Source organism: Apium graveolens, chromosome 3, assembly GCF_009905375.1.
Source record: "Apium graveolens cultivar Ventura chromosome 3, ASM990537v1, whole genome shotgun sequence".
Taxonomy (NCBI): Eukaryota; Viridiplantae; Streptophyta; class Magnoliopsida; order Apiales; family Apiaceae; genus Apium; species Apium graveolens.
Window position 1 is genome coordinate 1007791 of NC_133649.1, and position 14412 is coordinate 1022202.

Genomic DNA, 14412 nt, shown 5'->3' on the forward strand with positions numbered 1-14412 from the left:
ATGCTTAAACACATTAATCCCTTTTTAAGACGGGTTTCGTTCAACTCGACGGCCCGACAACACAGCTTAGCCTTTTAGCTGACTCATCAAACTGGAACGAGTTACTTTACATTCCCAGTTACTATTATACAATGATAGCAGTTAATCCACATAATCATTTAACCTTTTATTTTATTCACATAAAATCACAATTACGACACAAAATTATATTTCACTTAATCACGTCGCGAAATTCCCTGTCGCTACACTCGTCCTGATGTTTCGTATGCCTTGAGCATGACGAGCAAATACCAGTCTAATCCAGGTGAGGGTCACTGGACAGCTGTCAAGAATATTCTTAAGTACTTAAAGAGGACTAAAGATTCATTTTTTGTGTGTGGAGGATATGAGAATCTAGTTGTAAAGGGTTACACTGATGCTAGCTTCCAGACATACATAAATGATTTAGTATCTCAGTCAGGTTGTGTGTTTTTCCTTAATGGAGGTGCTGTAAGCTGGAAGAGTTCAAAGGAAGAGACAGTAGTTGATTCCATAATGGAAGCTGAGTATATTGCTGCTAGTGAAGCAGCCAAAGAGACCGTTTGGATGCGAAAATTCATAACAGGACTTGGTGTGGTTCCATCGATCGCAGATCCAGTTGATCTCTATTGCGATAACACTGGAGCCATTGTGCATGCTAAAGAACCAATGGCCCATTCCAGAGCAAAACATATACTTTGAAGATATCACCTTCTTCGAGAGATTAATGAGAGAGGAGATATACATATATGTAAAGTGCATACTGATGATAATGTTGCAGACCCACTGACTAAGGTTTTGCCGCAATAGAAGCACGACGGTCATACTAGTTCCATGGGTATTAGGTACATGGGTGATTGGCTCTAGTGCAAGTGGGAGATTGTTAGTGTTTGTGCCCTAGAGACAACATTATTATGTTTTGTTTATGACATTTGGATTATTAATTTTTATGTTCTATTGATTATTCTTTTAATAATTTATTAAGTCTTAATTTACTGCGATATAAATATTAGATTAATAAATGTCCTTGAAATATTATATGATTTATATATCTTTAAGTACGTGACTTAGAAATGAGATTATGTGAATAGTATCGACATTCCCAAATTTCCATAGTCGAGTATTATTATAAAGGGATAATAATAATACATTAAACTAGTGTGTTTGTTGACTGATGATCACATCTCAGTGATCATAGGTATTGAGTTACTAAATTCGAAAACACAGACAGATGTAAATATACATGGTGCTGGATAGACCCAATGTGAGATTCCACATGTATGTTATGTAATAAGTTATTCTCAAAGTGATAACGATGTAATGGTCCTTCGACTTCAAATCATTATATTTCTACACGATGATTAATATACTTTGATTACATCAAAAGTTGCCTTTGACCGGGTAATGATACAAGTGGATTTCGGGTATATTAGGAATCGTGTGAGAAATATAAATGATCTAGAAAAGATTTAACCCTCTTAATTTTGGAGAGATATTATTGGCCTCTTGTGTGAGCTAGACTATGAAATGCGTGGCGCCGTGCTCAAATGCTAATTTGAAATGATAGTCTACTCATTGAGGATGAAACATAACAAGCCTCGAGTTTAATCTATAATATATGGCTAAAAGGATTATATCACATTGTACATTATTCACGAAAGGGTTAATCGATCACCGATTTAATTATTACTATTTGGGTAACACTGATGTATTACTAGATGCCGCTCATTATTTACGATTTTAAATTATATTTAAAATTATTGTCAATGTAATAATAACCTAAAGGGTCACACAAAGAATGATTGGAGGATATTTAATTTAAATTCGGATTTAAATTAAATCTAAGTAATTCAAATTATTTGTTATTAATTAAGTAAGACTTAATTAATTAAATAAATAAGAAATTTGAATTTACTATTAAATCCGAAATTGAGTTATTAGATGATTAAATAAAACTTAATTAATAATAACTAGTATTTTCGGATTTATTAAAACTCTAAATTATTTAGGGTTAGAAGTTTTTTTCTCTTACCTATATAATATCTTTTTAAGCCACAACTAGGGCTTTATGTTTTTATAAGATAAAACACAAACCTTAGCAGCTTGAGATATATATATATATATATATATATATAGAGAGAGAGAGAGAGAGAGAGAGAGAGAGAGAGGCGACTTCTGATTTACGAGTGCTAGTACACGCTCATCCTCTGCTCGATCATTCGTGTGGATACCTTCAAAGTGTAGATCGTTTCGCGACGGGATACGTAATGATTGTTGAAAGCTTGGACTTCTATTAGACAACAGAAATCGTAAAACTTCTTAAGGTAAACATCTTAACCACGAATTAAATATTGTCTTTCGTATGGATCTTGCGATAGATTTCGATTTTTCTAGTTTTTACAGTTTTTAAACATTGTTTCCACTGCGTTTTATAACTCGAAACCCAATACAACCATGTTAACCCTTAGAAAAAATATAGATAACTACATTTGGTTGACTATATTTGTTGAAACATCAAAAACCTTATGTATAATTTTACCTATCATATTATACATAACTAGCTCTACAGCCCGTGCAATGCACATGCCTGTTCTAAATTGCACGAATATGTTATTTTAATTGCAGTTGTTGACGGTATATTCATATTTTCTTCGAGTGGATAATAGATGATGTATTTGTTTATTTATATAAAGAGTAGTTTTTGGGGTATGATGGCATCAGTGGAGAACATGTTCTCCGACATTTGATATTAAGCTGAAACAACATTTGTACTGTATTCCTTATTGTCTACTGGGTGATTTATATGGATTATTGTGACGGAAATGTATGTGATTGTTTGAACTACTGCAGAATATAGTAGTTTATTCACATATTCTTTTAATTTATAACTATTATTTGAATTTAAGTCTTCTTGAATTTTTATTTTTGACCTTAATAAATCTCCCCCTCCCTTGTTCAATATTAACAAATACACAACTCTGGACATGTTAAGCGCTTCATGGTTGCATTTGATACAAAAATCTTACCATAATTATTTGTTTTTAATCCATACCATTCGTTCATGTTGTGGCATGTAAGGACGCATCCAAATACCAATATAAACCAGCATGATCACATATTTTATGAATACTATAAGCTAAACCACACACACACACATTCATGCTTAATACATAACTTTTTCAGTTGATATTTAATATTTAATGGATCTAAATATTAGTATTAATGTGTCATATGGTATATGTCATCAAATTGTGTGATAAATTATCATAGAAAGGGTGTGATGAAAATCATTGAAATTTATGACAAACAATTATATTTTTATAATACTAAACTTTATAATCATTTAAATGTATTGCCACTTATTCATAAAATAAGAGAAAATTGCCGGTTTTCTCATTTTATTGGTATACTTTGACCCAATATACATGTTATCACTTTGTTGGTCATAAATACCCATGTAAAGCTCTAACCACAATAGTGTATTTAATTTATGTTAATATATGCTGAAATATGCACTCATATCTCCGCTCAACCTCATACCTTTACTTTTTGCGTCGTAGCCGCCTTTAACAACCTCTGTCCCGGTGGTTCATTTTATCTTCTCTTTATTTCCATATTTAGGCTTAAACTTATTAACTTTTTTTTACGAGTCACTGAATGAACTGAGTCAATTTAGAGCTCAATTAGCACAAATAATTATCAACTGTGTTCAGTTGATGTAATTCTTTTTAACATTCTCTTGTACTCGTAGCTTTGTTGGATGATTAAGTACTCAAATGATAAATTTACACAAATTTATTGGAATGGATATAAGTTTCATTGTCATATCTTATATACATGTGTATCCCATCCTAAAGTAGCATTCTGCATTTCATGTGTACTCTTTTACCTCTAATGTTTCGAAATTATACAGGATTATTTTTAGCGTATTGTTGATATTTGCATATGAGAGTTGTTTCGATATCTGAATTTGTGTGACACATAGATATGCTATTTGGTGTGACGTATTTAGTTGATACGACGTTTGATTAATTTGTCGTGTTTGCTTAACATTTTGGTAACCTCCACCCTTGATTCAACAATTTGGACAACTTTTTTTGTTTTTATTATTTTAGTTATATAGAGACATCACTCATAAAATATCATAATTTATAATCAAATTTCCCACATATAATTACTGTGTATTATTATTATTATTATTATTATTATTATTATTATTATTATATAGACCTACTATTCAAATAAATTCGTTTATAATTCACTTGTTTATATTATTAATTCGATAATTAATAATGTATGAACTCGTGTTCAGAATTTAAACTAAGGTTAAAGTTAAATACAATTTTATTTAATACCATAAAAAATGATTAACTAAAATGTTATTATATATATATATGCATATATGTATGTATGAATATATGTATGTATGTATGTTTGAATGTATGAATATATGTATGTATGTATGTATGTATGTATGTATGTATGTACGTATGTATGTATGTATGTATGTATGTATGTATGTATGTATGTATGTATGTATGAGTATGTATGTACTAATAAATGCATGCATGCGTGTATTTTAATTATGAAAGAGAATATATTTTTAATAAAATTAATGAATGATGAGATGGAATAAATATTAATGTAATATTAAAGATTTGCACTAAATATATGTATTTTTAATCAAATATATAATAATTACTTAGATATAAAATTTGCATATTAATGATGTGTTAATTATGGGATAAGTGTGAAATAAATTTTATATTTATTAAATATTAATGAAAGTATTAATAATTAAATTTGTTACATAGTACTGAGTTAAAAAAATATAATCATTAAATATGTAATAATGAATGTGTACTAATAGTTACTTAGCAAAAAAAAGAATGTGTACTAATAGTTGAAATGAATATCTTTATGGATATTAATTAGGGTATTTATGATTAAATTTGTTCACTGAACCCCTGTGTTGTTGTATTATAGCTCTATAACTCGTGCAATGCACATACATACTCTAGATTGTTCAAATTTGTAATATCCCGTAATTTTTAGAATTAGATTAATAATTGAATAATAGAATTAAAAAAATTAAAATTAGACAAGGACTAGGATTTAAAATTTAAGTAGACTAATGGGCCTAAAATTTGGATCAGATTATAATATGGATAACTTGTAGGTTAAGATATAGGGTTTTGTATCGTTATAAATACACCATATTCGTCTTCCTCGTTTTTAATATAAAAATTCGTAGGCCTCTTCTCTGCAAAAATCAGCAGTCTTGTAAAATTCATAGAAAATTCATCGTAAGTCAGAATTCAATGATTCTGGACTTTTCAGAAATATCTTTTCGTTCTCTACAACTTTCGTGTTTCGTGTTTTTCAAGATAACGTTGTTTAGAGGGTCAAAAGGCTATATTTAGATCTGACCAGGCTTTGGGGTAAGTACTTTTTGACTTATTTTTATTTTCGAAAAAGTTTTGATACTCTGATTTTCGAATTTCGTATAAGATATAAGAATTCTGTTTCGAACTGTATAAGAAATAAGATACGAGAATCTTTTGAAACCCAGTCTCTACATTTTCGAACCCGTTCATAATTTACGCTATAGTTCCGGAACTAGGCTTAGATACCCTTAGTAGGCGCACAAGTGTGTAACTTTAGATACCTATTAAGGGCGCGTAATTATTGAACTTTAGATGCCGACCACCGGCAAAGTGTGATATAAAGAATAAGAATAAGAATTAGATGTCGGCTAATAGCAAAATGTGGTCGTAGATCAAGACTATGGTATTTATAAGAATTATCGTTTCGTTCTGTTTTATTATGTTCTGGTCTGTTATAAAATATGTTCTGTTCTGTTTTAAATTCTGAATTTTAAAACATAAAATTTTGGGTTGGATCTACTGTAGAAATTGTTTTATAAAATTATTATTGTTTTGAGAAAAATCGCTTTATTAAAACACTCATTGTTTTCCGGTTAAATAGTTAGTCAATTTGTACTTGCTGAGCTTTGTAGCTCACCCCTTACAATTTCAGGTTTCGTCCGAGATTCGAGTTGAATAGCATTGGAGTTCGAGAACCATAGTTTAGCGTATATTGACTTTTGGACCGTTTCCGTTAGCTGCGTTTTTGTAATAGTCACCATTGTAATAGAATTGTGGATTAATAATTGTATTTTGTTTTAGTTTTAATTTAGAAATAATAGTCCGGAAGTGCGGGCTGTTATAGTTGGTATCAAGAGCAGGCTGTTCTTCGGAGTGTATTAGGTAGGGGACTAGTACATTTCCTAGGATTCGATCTTGTGGAACATAGTTTAAGTTAGACCTATAGATATTAGAGGGCCTAGACGTATATGTTTGACGTGAATTTGGGGACCAAATTCTTTTTAAGGAGTGTAGTATGTAATATCCCGTAATTTTTAGAATTAGATTAATAATATAATAATAGAATTAAAATAATTAAAATTAGACAAGGACTAAGATTTTAAATTTAAGTAGACTAATGGGCCTAAAATTTGGATCAGATTATAATATGGATAACTTGTAGGTTAAGATATAGGGTTTTGTATCGTTATAAATACACCATATTCGTCTTCCTCGTTTTTAATATAAAAATTCGTAGGGCACTTCTCAGCAAAAATTAGCAGTCTTGTAAAATTCATAGAAAATTCATCGTAAGTCATAATTCAGTGATTCAGGACTTTTCGGAAAGATCTTTTCGTTCTCTACAACTTTCGTGTTTTGTATTTTTCAAGATAACGTTGTTTAGAGGGTCAAAAATGCTATATTCAGATCTGACCAGGCTTTGGGATAAGTTCTTTTTGACTTACTTTTATTTTCGAAAAAGTTTTGATACTATGATTTTCGAATTTCGTATAAGATATAAGAATTATGTTTTGAACTGTATAAGAAATAAGATACGAGAATCTTTTGAAACCCAGTCTCTACGTTTTCGAACCTGTTCGTAATTTACGCTATAGTTCCGGAACTAGGCTTAGATACCCTTAGTAGGCGCACAAGTATGTAACTTTAGATACCTATTAAGGGCGCGTAATTATTAAACTTTAGATGCCGACCACTGGCAAAGTGTGGTATAAAGAATAAGAATAAGAATTAGACGTCGGCTACTGGCAAAGTGTGGCCGTAGATCAAGACTGTGGTATTTATAAGAATTATCGTTTCGTTTGGTTTTATTATGTTCTGATTTGTTATAAAATATACTCTGTTCTGTTTTAAATTCTGAATTTTAAAATATTAAACTTTGGGTTGGATCTACTGTAGAAATTGTTTTATAAAATTATTATTGTTTTGAGAAAAATCACTTTATTAAAACACTCATTGTTTTCCGGTTAAATAGTTAGTCAATTTGTACTTGCTGAGCTTTGTAGCTCACCCCTTACAATTTCAGGTTTCGTCCGAGATTCGAGTTGAATAGCATTGGAGTTCGAGAACCATAGTTTAGCGTAGATTGACTTTTGGACCGCTTCCGTTAGCTGCGTTTTTGTAATAGTCACCATTGTAATAAAATTGTGGAATAATAATTGTATTTTGTTTTAGTTTTAATTTAGAAATAATAGTCCGGAAGTGCGGGCTGTTATAGTTGGTATCAAGAGCAGGCTGTTCTTCGGAGTGTATTAGGTATGAGACTAGTACATTTCCTAGGATTCGATCTTGTGGACCATAGTTTAAGTTAGACCTATAGATATTAGAGGGCCTAGACGTATAGGTTTGACGTGAATTTGGGGACCAAATTCTTTTTAAGGAGTGTAGTATGTAATATCCCGTAATTTTTAGAATTAGATTAATAATAGAATAATAGAATTAAAATAATTAAAATTAGACAAGGACTAAGATTTAAAATTAAAGTAGACTAATGGGCCTAAAAATTGGAGCAGATTATAATATGGATAACTTGTAGGTTAAGATATAGGGTTTTGTATCGTTATAAATACACCATATTCGTCTTCCTCATTTTTAATATAAAAATTCGTAGGGCTCTTCTCAGCAAAAATTAGCAGTCTTGTAAAATTCATAGAAATTCATCGTAAGTCATAAATCAGTGATTCTGGACTTTTCGGAAAGATCTTTTCGTTCTCTATAACTTTCGTGTTTCGTGTTTTTCAAGATAACGTTGTTTAGAGGGTCAAAAAGGCTATATTCAGATCTGACCAGGCTTTGGGATAAGTACTTTTTAACTTTTATTTTCAAAAAAGTTTTGATACTCTGATTTTCGAATTTCGTATAAGATATAAGAATTCTGTTTCGAACTGTATAAGAAATAAGATACGAGAATCTTTTGAAACCCAGTCTCTACGTTTTCGAACCCGTTCGTAATTTACGCTATAGTTCCGGAACTAGTCTTAGATACCCTTAGTAGGCGCACAAGTGTGTAACTTTAGATACCTATTAAGGGCGCGTAATTATTGAACTTTAGATGCCGACCACCGGCAAAGTGTGGTATAAAGAATAAGAATTAGATGTCGGCTACTGGCAAAGTGTGGCCGTAGATCAAGATTGTGGTATTTATAAGAATTATCGTTTCATTCTGTTTTATTCTGTTCTGATCTGTTATAAAATATGCTCTGTTCTGTTTTAAATTCTGAATTTTAAAATATTAAACTTTGGGTTGGATCTACTGTAGAAATTGTTTTACAAAATTATTATTGTTTTGAGAAAAATCGCTTTATTAAAACACCCATTGTTTTTTGGTTAAATAGTTAGTCAATTTGTACTTACTGAGCTTTGTAGCTCACCCCTTACAATTTCAGGTTTCGTTCGAGATTCGAGTTGAATAGCATTGGAGTTCAAGAACCATAGTTTGGCGTAGATTGACTTTTGGACCGTTTCCGTTAGCTGCGTTTTTGTAATAGTCACCATTGTAATATAATTGTGGATTAATAATTGTATTTTGTTTTAGTTTTGATTTAGAATTAATAGTCCGGAAGTGCGGGCTGTTATATAATTGAAACTGTTTTTGTTGTAATTGTTGACAATATATTTATATTGTTACCTAATGTATGAATAATTTATTTGTTTATGCATATGAGCACAAGTGATTGATGTATGTTTGTAATGATGCATTTAGAGAAAGTAATAAATTACGTTAATATACATTTTTTGTCACTTTATAATTAAATAGAATTTGTAATATGTTAATTATTAGAAAGTAAAATAAATACAAGTGATTATGTGTGCCTGATGTATATCAATCACTCTAAATATAAAAAAATATTAATTATTTTATGTGTTAGAAATGTGATTGATGAGTCATACTATATAGGCAATTGACATCAGTACTATAAGTTTACTCACTGAATGACATATGATGCTCGTACATATTTGTATAAATAATTTATTTTATTTTATATTTCGTTAAATTTAATATAATATTTAGCCATTTCATTATGTTTGAGAACGAGGTTAGATTGATGACAAAAAAAAATATACGAGTATGTATGTGTGTGTAAACCTCAGTACTGTATTAATTTTTATGTATCTACATATTTTTATTGTATACATGTATATATGTATGCACATATTAATTATACAATAATTGATAATTTTTAATAAATGAATGACGAGGTGATTTAAATATTATATAGCTATTAATGTAGGGGTATAATTGTCACATGAATTAATTTGTTCAATAAACCTCATTAACGATGTTAACAACCTATGGGACGGTGTAGAGTATATGATATATGCCACATAATTTTTAATAGTAAAGTATAAATCGTACATATGTGTATAAATAGTTTATTGTATTTTTATTTCATATACTTTAATATAATATTTGGCCATTTCATTGTGTTAGAGAACGATGTTATATTGATGACAAATAAGAATATATAAGTATGTTTCTATGTGTATGTGTTTACGTATGTGTATGTATGTATGTATGTATTAATTATATATGTATGCATGTATGTATATATTAATGTATGTATGTATATATTAATGTATGTATGTATTAATGTATGTACACACATATTAATTAGACAACAATTAATAATTATTAATAAATGAATGAGAGTGAAATATATGTTATATAAATATTAATGTAGGAATATAATCGTTATATTAATTACATTGCTCATCAAAGCCCCCTGTTGTTGTATTATATATATATAATAGATAGATAGCATTGGAGTGCAAACCTTTCCCCTTAACTAAAAATTTATATAATCTTTATTTTATAATTTTTTAGCTATCATGGTTTGTTAACAATTGGAGATGCTCTTGTGCCATCTTCAATAATTTTGTTTCAAAAATTGAAATTTGGATAAAAAATTGATCCAGGCTCCGATCTAAATTTCTGATGAACTTTAACAACATGATACAAATTTTAATACAAATTATATTTTACATATTATAATATATAAATATTATATTAAACTCTTTATTTTTAAATTTAACTATTACCCAGTATTTATATTATATTTGATAGTTTATTGAAATCAATGATAAAAATTGTAATTATTAGAATAATATAAGATCGTGGAAAGTGTCATTCTCTCTAACACCTCGAGATTTTAGAGTAATTGGTTCCTTAACATGGTATCATAGCTTAGGCTGCCGGGAGGACTAAGGTTCGATTACCAGCAACACCCGATATTCTCACAATTTATTGTGAGCTTTCGAGTGAGGGAGAGTGTTAGAATAATATAAGATTTCCACAGCCATTCTCTAACACCTACACCTTGATCCAGGAACTTATATTATTAAGAATATATTATTTTTACGTAAAAATAATTATAAAATTATATGTTTAATTAATAAAAAACACATTCATTTCATTATTTTAAATTTAAAATATCATTAACATTTATTATCCGCTTGATATACTGGAGTAGAATAAGTGATAAAAATTAACCCCTGCCACAACTATATGTGGAAGATGAAAGTCCCTCCTAAAATATAGCATTTTATTTGTCTACCTGTCAACAGTATGCTAGTCTCTCAAAATATTAAATCTGAAAAATATTGTTAAAATGTGGTGGTGTGGAAAATATATCACACTCCATTGGCGGATGTCATTCTCTGTATAATATTTGGAAGATAGTTAGTTTTAGAAATTATATTAATAATAATCTTGAACATCATCTTTTGAATTTTATGAACAGGTTGTGCCTCAGTAATTCAGAAACTGAGGTGCCTTGAGAAAAAATATTGGTGAAAAAAGTTCAGAAAAGCTTGATGACTGCTATTTTTTTAATTTATGCATATTGTAAAATATAATATATAAAAACAATGTTTTTGAAAAAAATTGATGGTGAAACTGTAGAGACATATTTTTGCTAAAAACAGTTTTTAAACCAAAAATACTAGTAATTTTTAAAATTTACCAAACAACTCTTTGTCAAACAACTCTTTGTCGGAGGAACTGCAGGTGGATTACACTTGAAGGTTTCAAAAATTAATTTCAATTTTGCTCTCTAGTATGACTATACTTGTAGATCAGAGGTGTGTTGTGTTAACTATTTTGCCAGTAGGGAGAGTAGCCCATAAGTTGACCAAATATTCACGAGAATTTAAATGTATTAAAAGGTGTATTAGGATATAATATAACCTCCTATTATTGCTGATGCTGGATTGCGTAGTTTGTTCTGTTTATTAATGATGAAGTTTATTTTCAAAAAAAGAAAAAAGTAGTTTCCCTTGCTGTGATTTGCTCTTTTTTCTATTCTTAAGATTTAAGATTGACAATAAATTATACTCCCTCCATCCCATTGAATAGTTTACGCACACTGTTTACACGTATTTCGAGATTTCAATAAAATATAGTTTTATAACGTTTATTTTTTAATTTTCTTTTTATAAAAGTTTAAACATGAAACTTTAAAAAATAAATAAATTATAGAAATATACTTTAACGAATATTTAAAAACGTAAACAATTTGATGGGTTTGAGGGAGTAGATGTTTCTCTTCGTTTTTACAAACATTATAGATTTAGTCTTAGCTAGAAAAATGTGCCAAAACTATTATACAGAATAACTTAATTCAGCAGTGCTAATATATATTGGAACAATTAAGATTAAACCATTACCATACTATCAAGCTATCATTAACCAGATTTCCCACTCCTACAATTAACAGATGCACTCTCCAAATTTGTTTATTAAAAAAATCTCTTAAAAGTTCACTTTAAATCATCAATCGAATAAATAGAACAAAAAAGCAATACAAAATAAAAATGTGTGCCACAACTCGGATAGCCATTCCTCTAAAATAAAACGGAACAACTTGAAAGACAATAATGGCCAAAACTATAGCTTATGAAATATGTTAAGTACTGCCGTCTTTTTTATTCTTAACAGCACTGGACCGTCCATAAGCACCCAAAAATAACTCAAAAATACCAAAAAAATAAAAAATAAATAGTTTTGAAATAAATTAAAGCCTCAGAATTGCAGAATTAGTCAACAAAGGGCCTTGGCCCATTCAGTCCCGAAAGATGGTGTTCTTTTAATTCTTATTTCCTCACTGGCCCAATATTAAAAGCCCAATATTAAAAAAAGTATGGATACATAGATTTAGTGTATGAATGTAAATCTCATGGCAAGTCCCAAATGGTAATTGCAAAGACTGCGTCACCACAAGGCAATAGGATATGAGATTGCTCCCTTTGCTTTTTCAATTTCAGGAATCATGGACTCTACTGAAATTTAATAAAGCGAGAGCTTATTTTATGACGATTTGTAGAATTGGATTTTGCGAATATTGAATTTAATCGCTCCAATTTTATGTAGCTTAATCGTCAATAGTATCGAAATAACTAAACATAAGAGAGAGAGAGAGAGAGAGAGAGTCAATAGTATACAAAATAACAAAAGATAAGAGAGAGAGAGAGAGAGAGAGAGAGAGAGAGATTAACAAAATTAGAAAGCTAATTAAGCACGAGAGAGAGAGAGAGAGAGATCAGAGGTTGGTTAAGGTTTTCGGTCACGGTTAATCTGAAACACGGACCAAATTGTTAATCATCATATCTCTCCATATGTAGTAGTAAAACAAGATAAAAAAACATACATACACATATCTGTGACGACATTAAATCTCTTAATTGGAAGAGATAATTGACAGAGAGGGAGAGATTAGAAAAGATAATCGAGAGAGACTGAGATAGAGAGATTATAATGTTATTGAGGCGGGAGAGGTGAGTGTGTAAACTAAACCCTAGGGAAGGAGAGGATTAAACTGTGGGTTTTGGGGTGAGTTGTGTGGATGTATAAATAGGCCTGGTTGATTGTGAATGTGGATCAGCGTGTGTAGATAGGCCCATATGGATTGTATTTTGGACTTTTGTGTTTGAATGGATCACTGACATTGAGGCCCAGCTCGTTGTGTTTGGCATATGTCTATCTCGCTACGAGTAAGTCTTCTACGTATCAAACTAACTCCCAAAAAAATTTTTTAAAAAAATTTTAAAAGACGCATGTTAATTTTAAGACTTAATTGCACGAATATGGCCTCAGTTATAATTTTTTTGCACAAAACTGACCGAGTTTTAATAATAGGCGCCCGCATGACTCTTCTTTAATTTTTTTAACACGCGATTGCATTCTGTCAGTTTCATCTAACAGACGTTAAATCAGAAGGGTAAATTAGGAAATGCCTATTTTTAACTCCTATTATCCTCATATACAGTGTATCTCTGTAACCAAATAATTTCAGTAGTTGATCTTCTTTCATGCACATTTTACTGACATTTCACTTAAAAAGAATCTGACAAAATGAAAATTTTCTCCAATATCCAATATTTTCACACGCTTTTATGGGTAGACATCAGGCCTAGCAAGAAATAAGTACTCCTCAGTCCTAACAACTATTAGGGCTTGTGATGTGATTCCAGGGGATTGTAAGTTCATGAATGCGAGTTCTGAGCCAGAAATGACCCCAAATGCTTCACTCGAGTACATGTGAGAAGGGAAGGAATGCATGCAGGAAATGGGTTTTGGTTAGTCTAATCTTTCTTTTGTTTGCAATGGTTACTCTCATCTTATTTCACTAGTTTCGGCTAAATTTTATTTGTTCAATTGTTCTTTTGTATAAATAGGTGTGCTATAAGGATATGATCTATAATGTAACATATATTAGCTACCAGTGAGAAAGGAATTAGATGGGAGAGTACTGATTTCTGAAGAAAGAGTAGAAGTAATAAAGAATTTCGAGTTTTAATGTCTAGATTCGAGTATTTGATTAGGTCTCAAGTCAGTAATACTTCTTGCTCTCTTTGTCCCTTCTTGTATGAGAAGTCTTTTTTGCAGTTTATTTTCTTTTCAACTCTTGAAATGAATGATAGTTTGGAATTTGGTTACCTTATCTTTAATTACAGTATGATGTATCTACATGTTAATTAGCAGCTAACTTGAAGCTCCTTCAGGCTGTGAACT

General features: G+C 30.2%; 1 non-coding gene across 1 annotated transcript; it reads right to left on the minus strand.

The window, feature by feature from the left end:
- Nucleotides 1-12418: 12418 nt before the first annotated feature.
- Nucleotides 12419-12512, minus strand: LOC141716176 (small nucleolar RNA SNORD96 family). The gene has a single exon (XR_012572895.1). It is a non-coding gene; the product is annotated as a small nucleolar RNA SNORD96 family (small nucleolar RNA).
- Between the last annotated feature and the right edge of the window lie 1900 nt (nucleotides 12513-14412).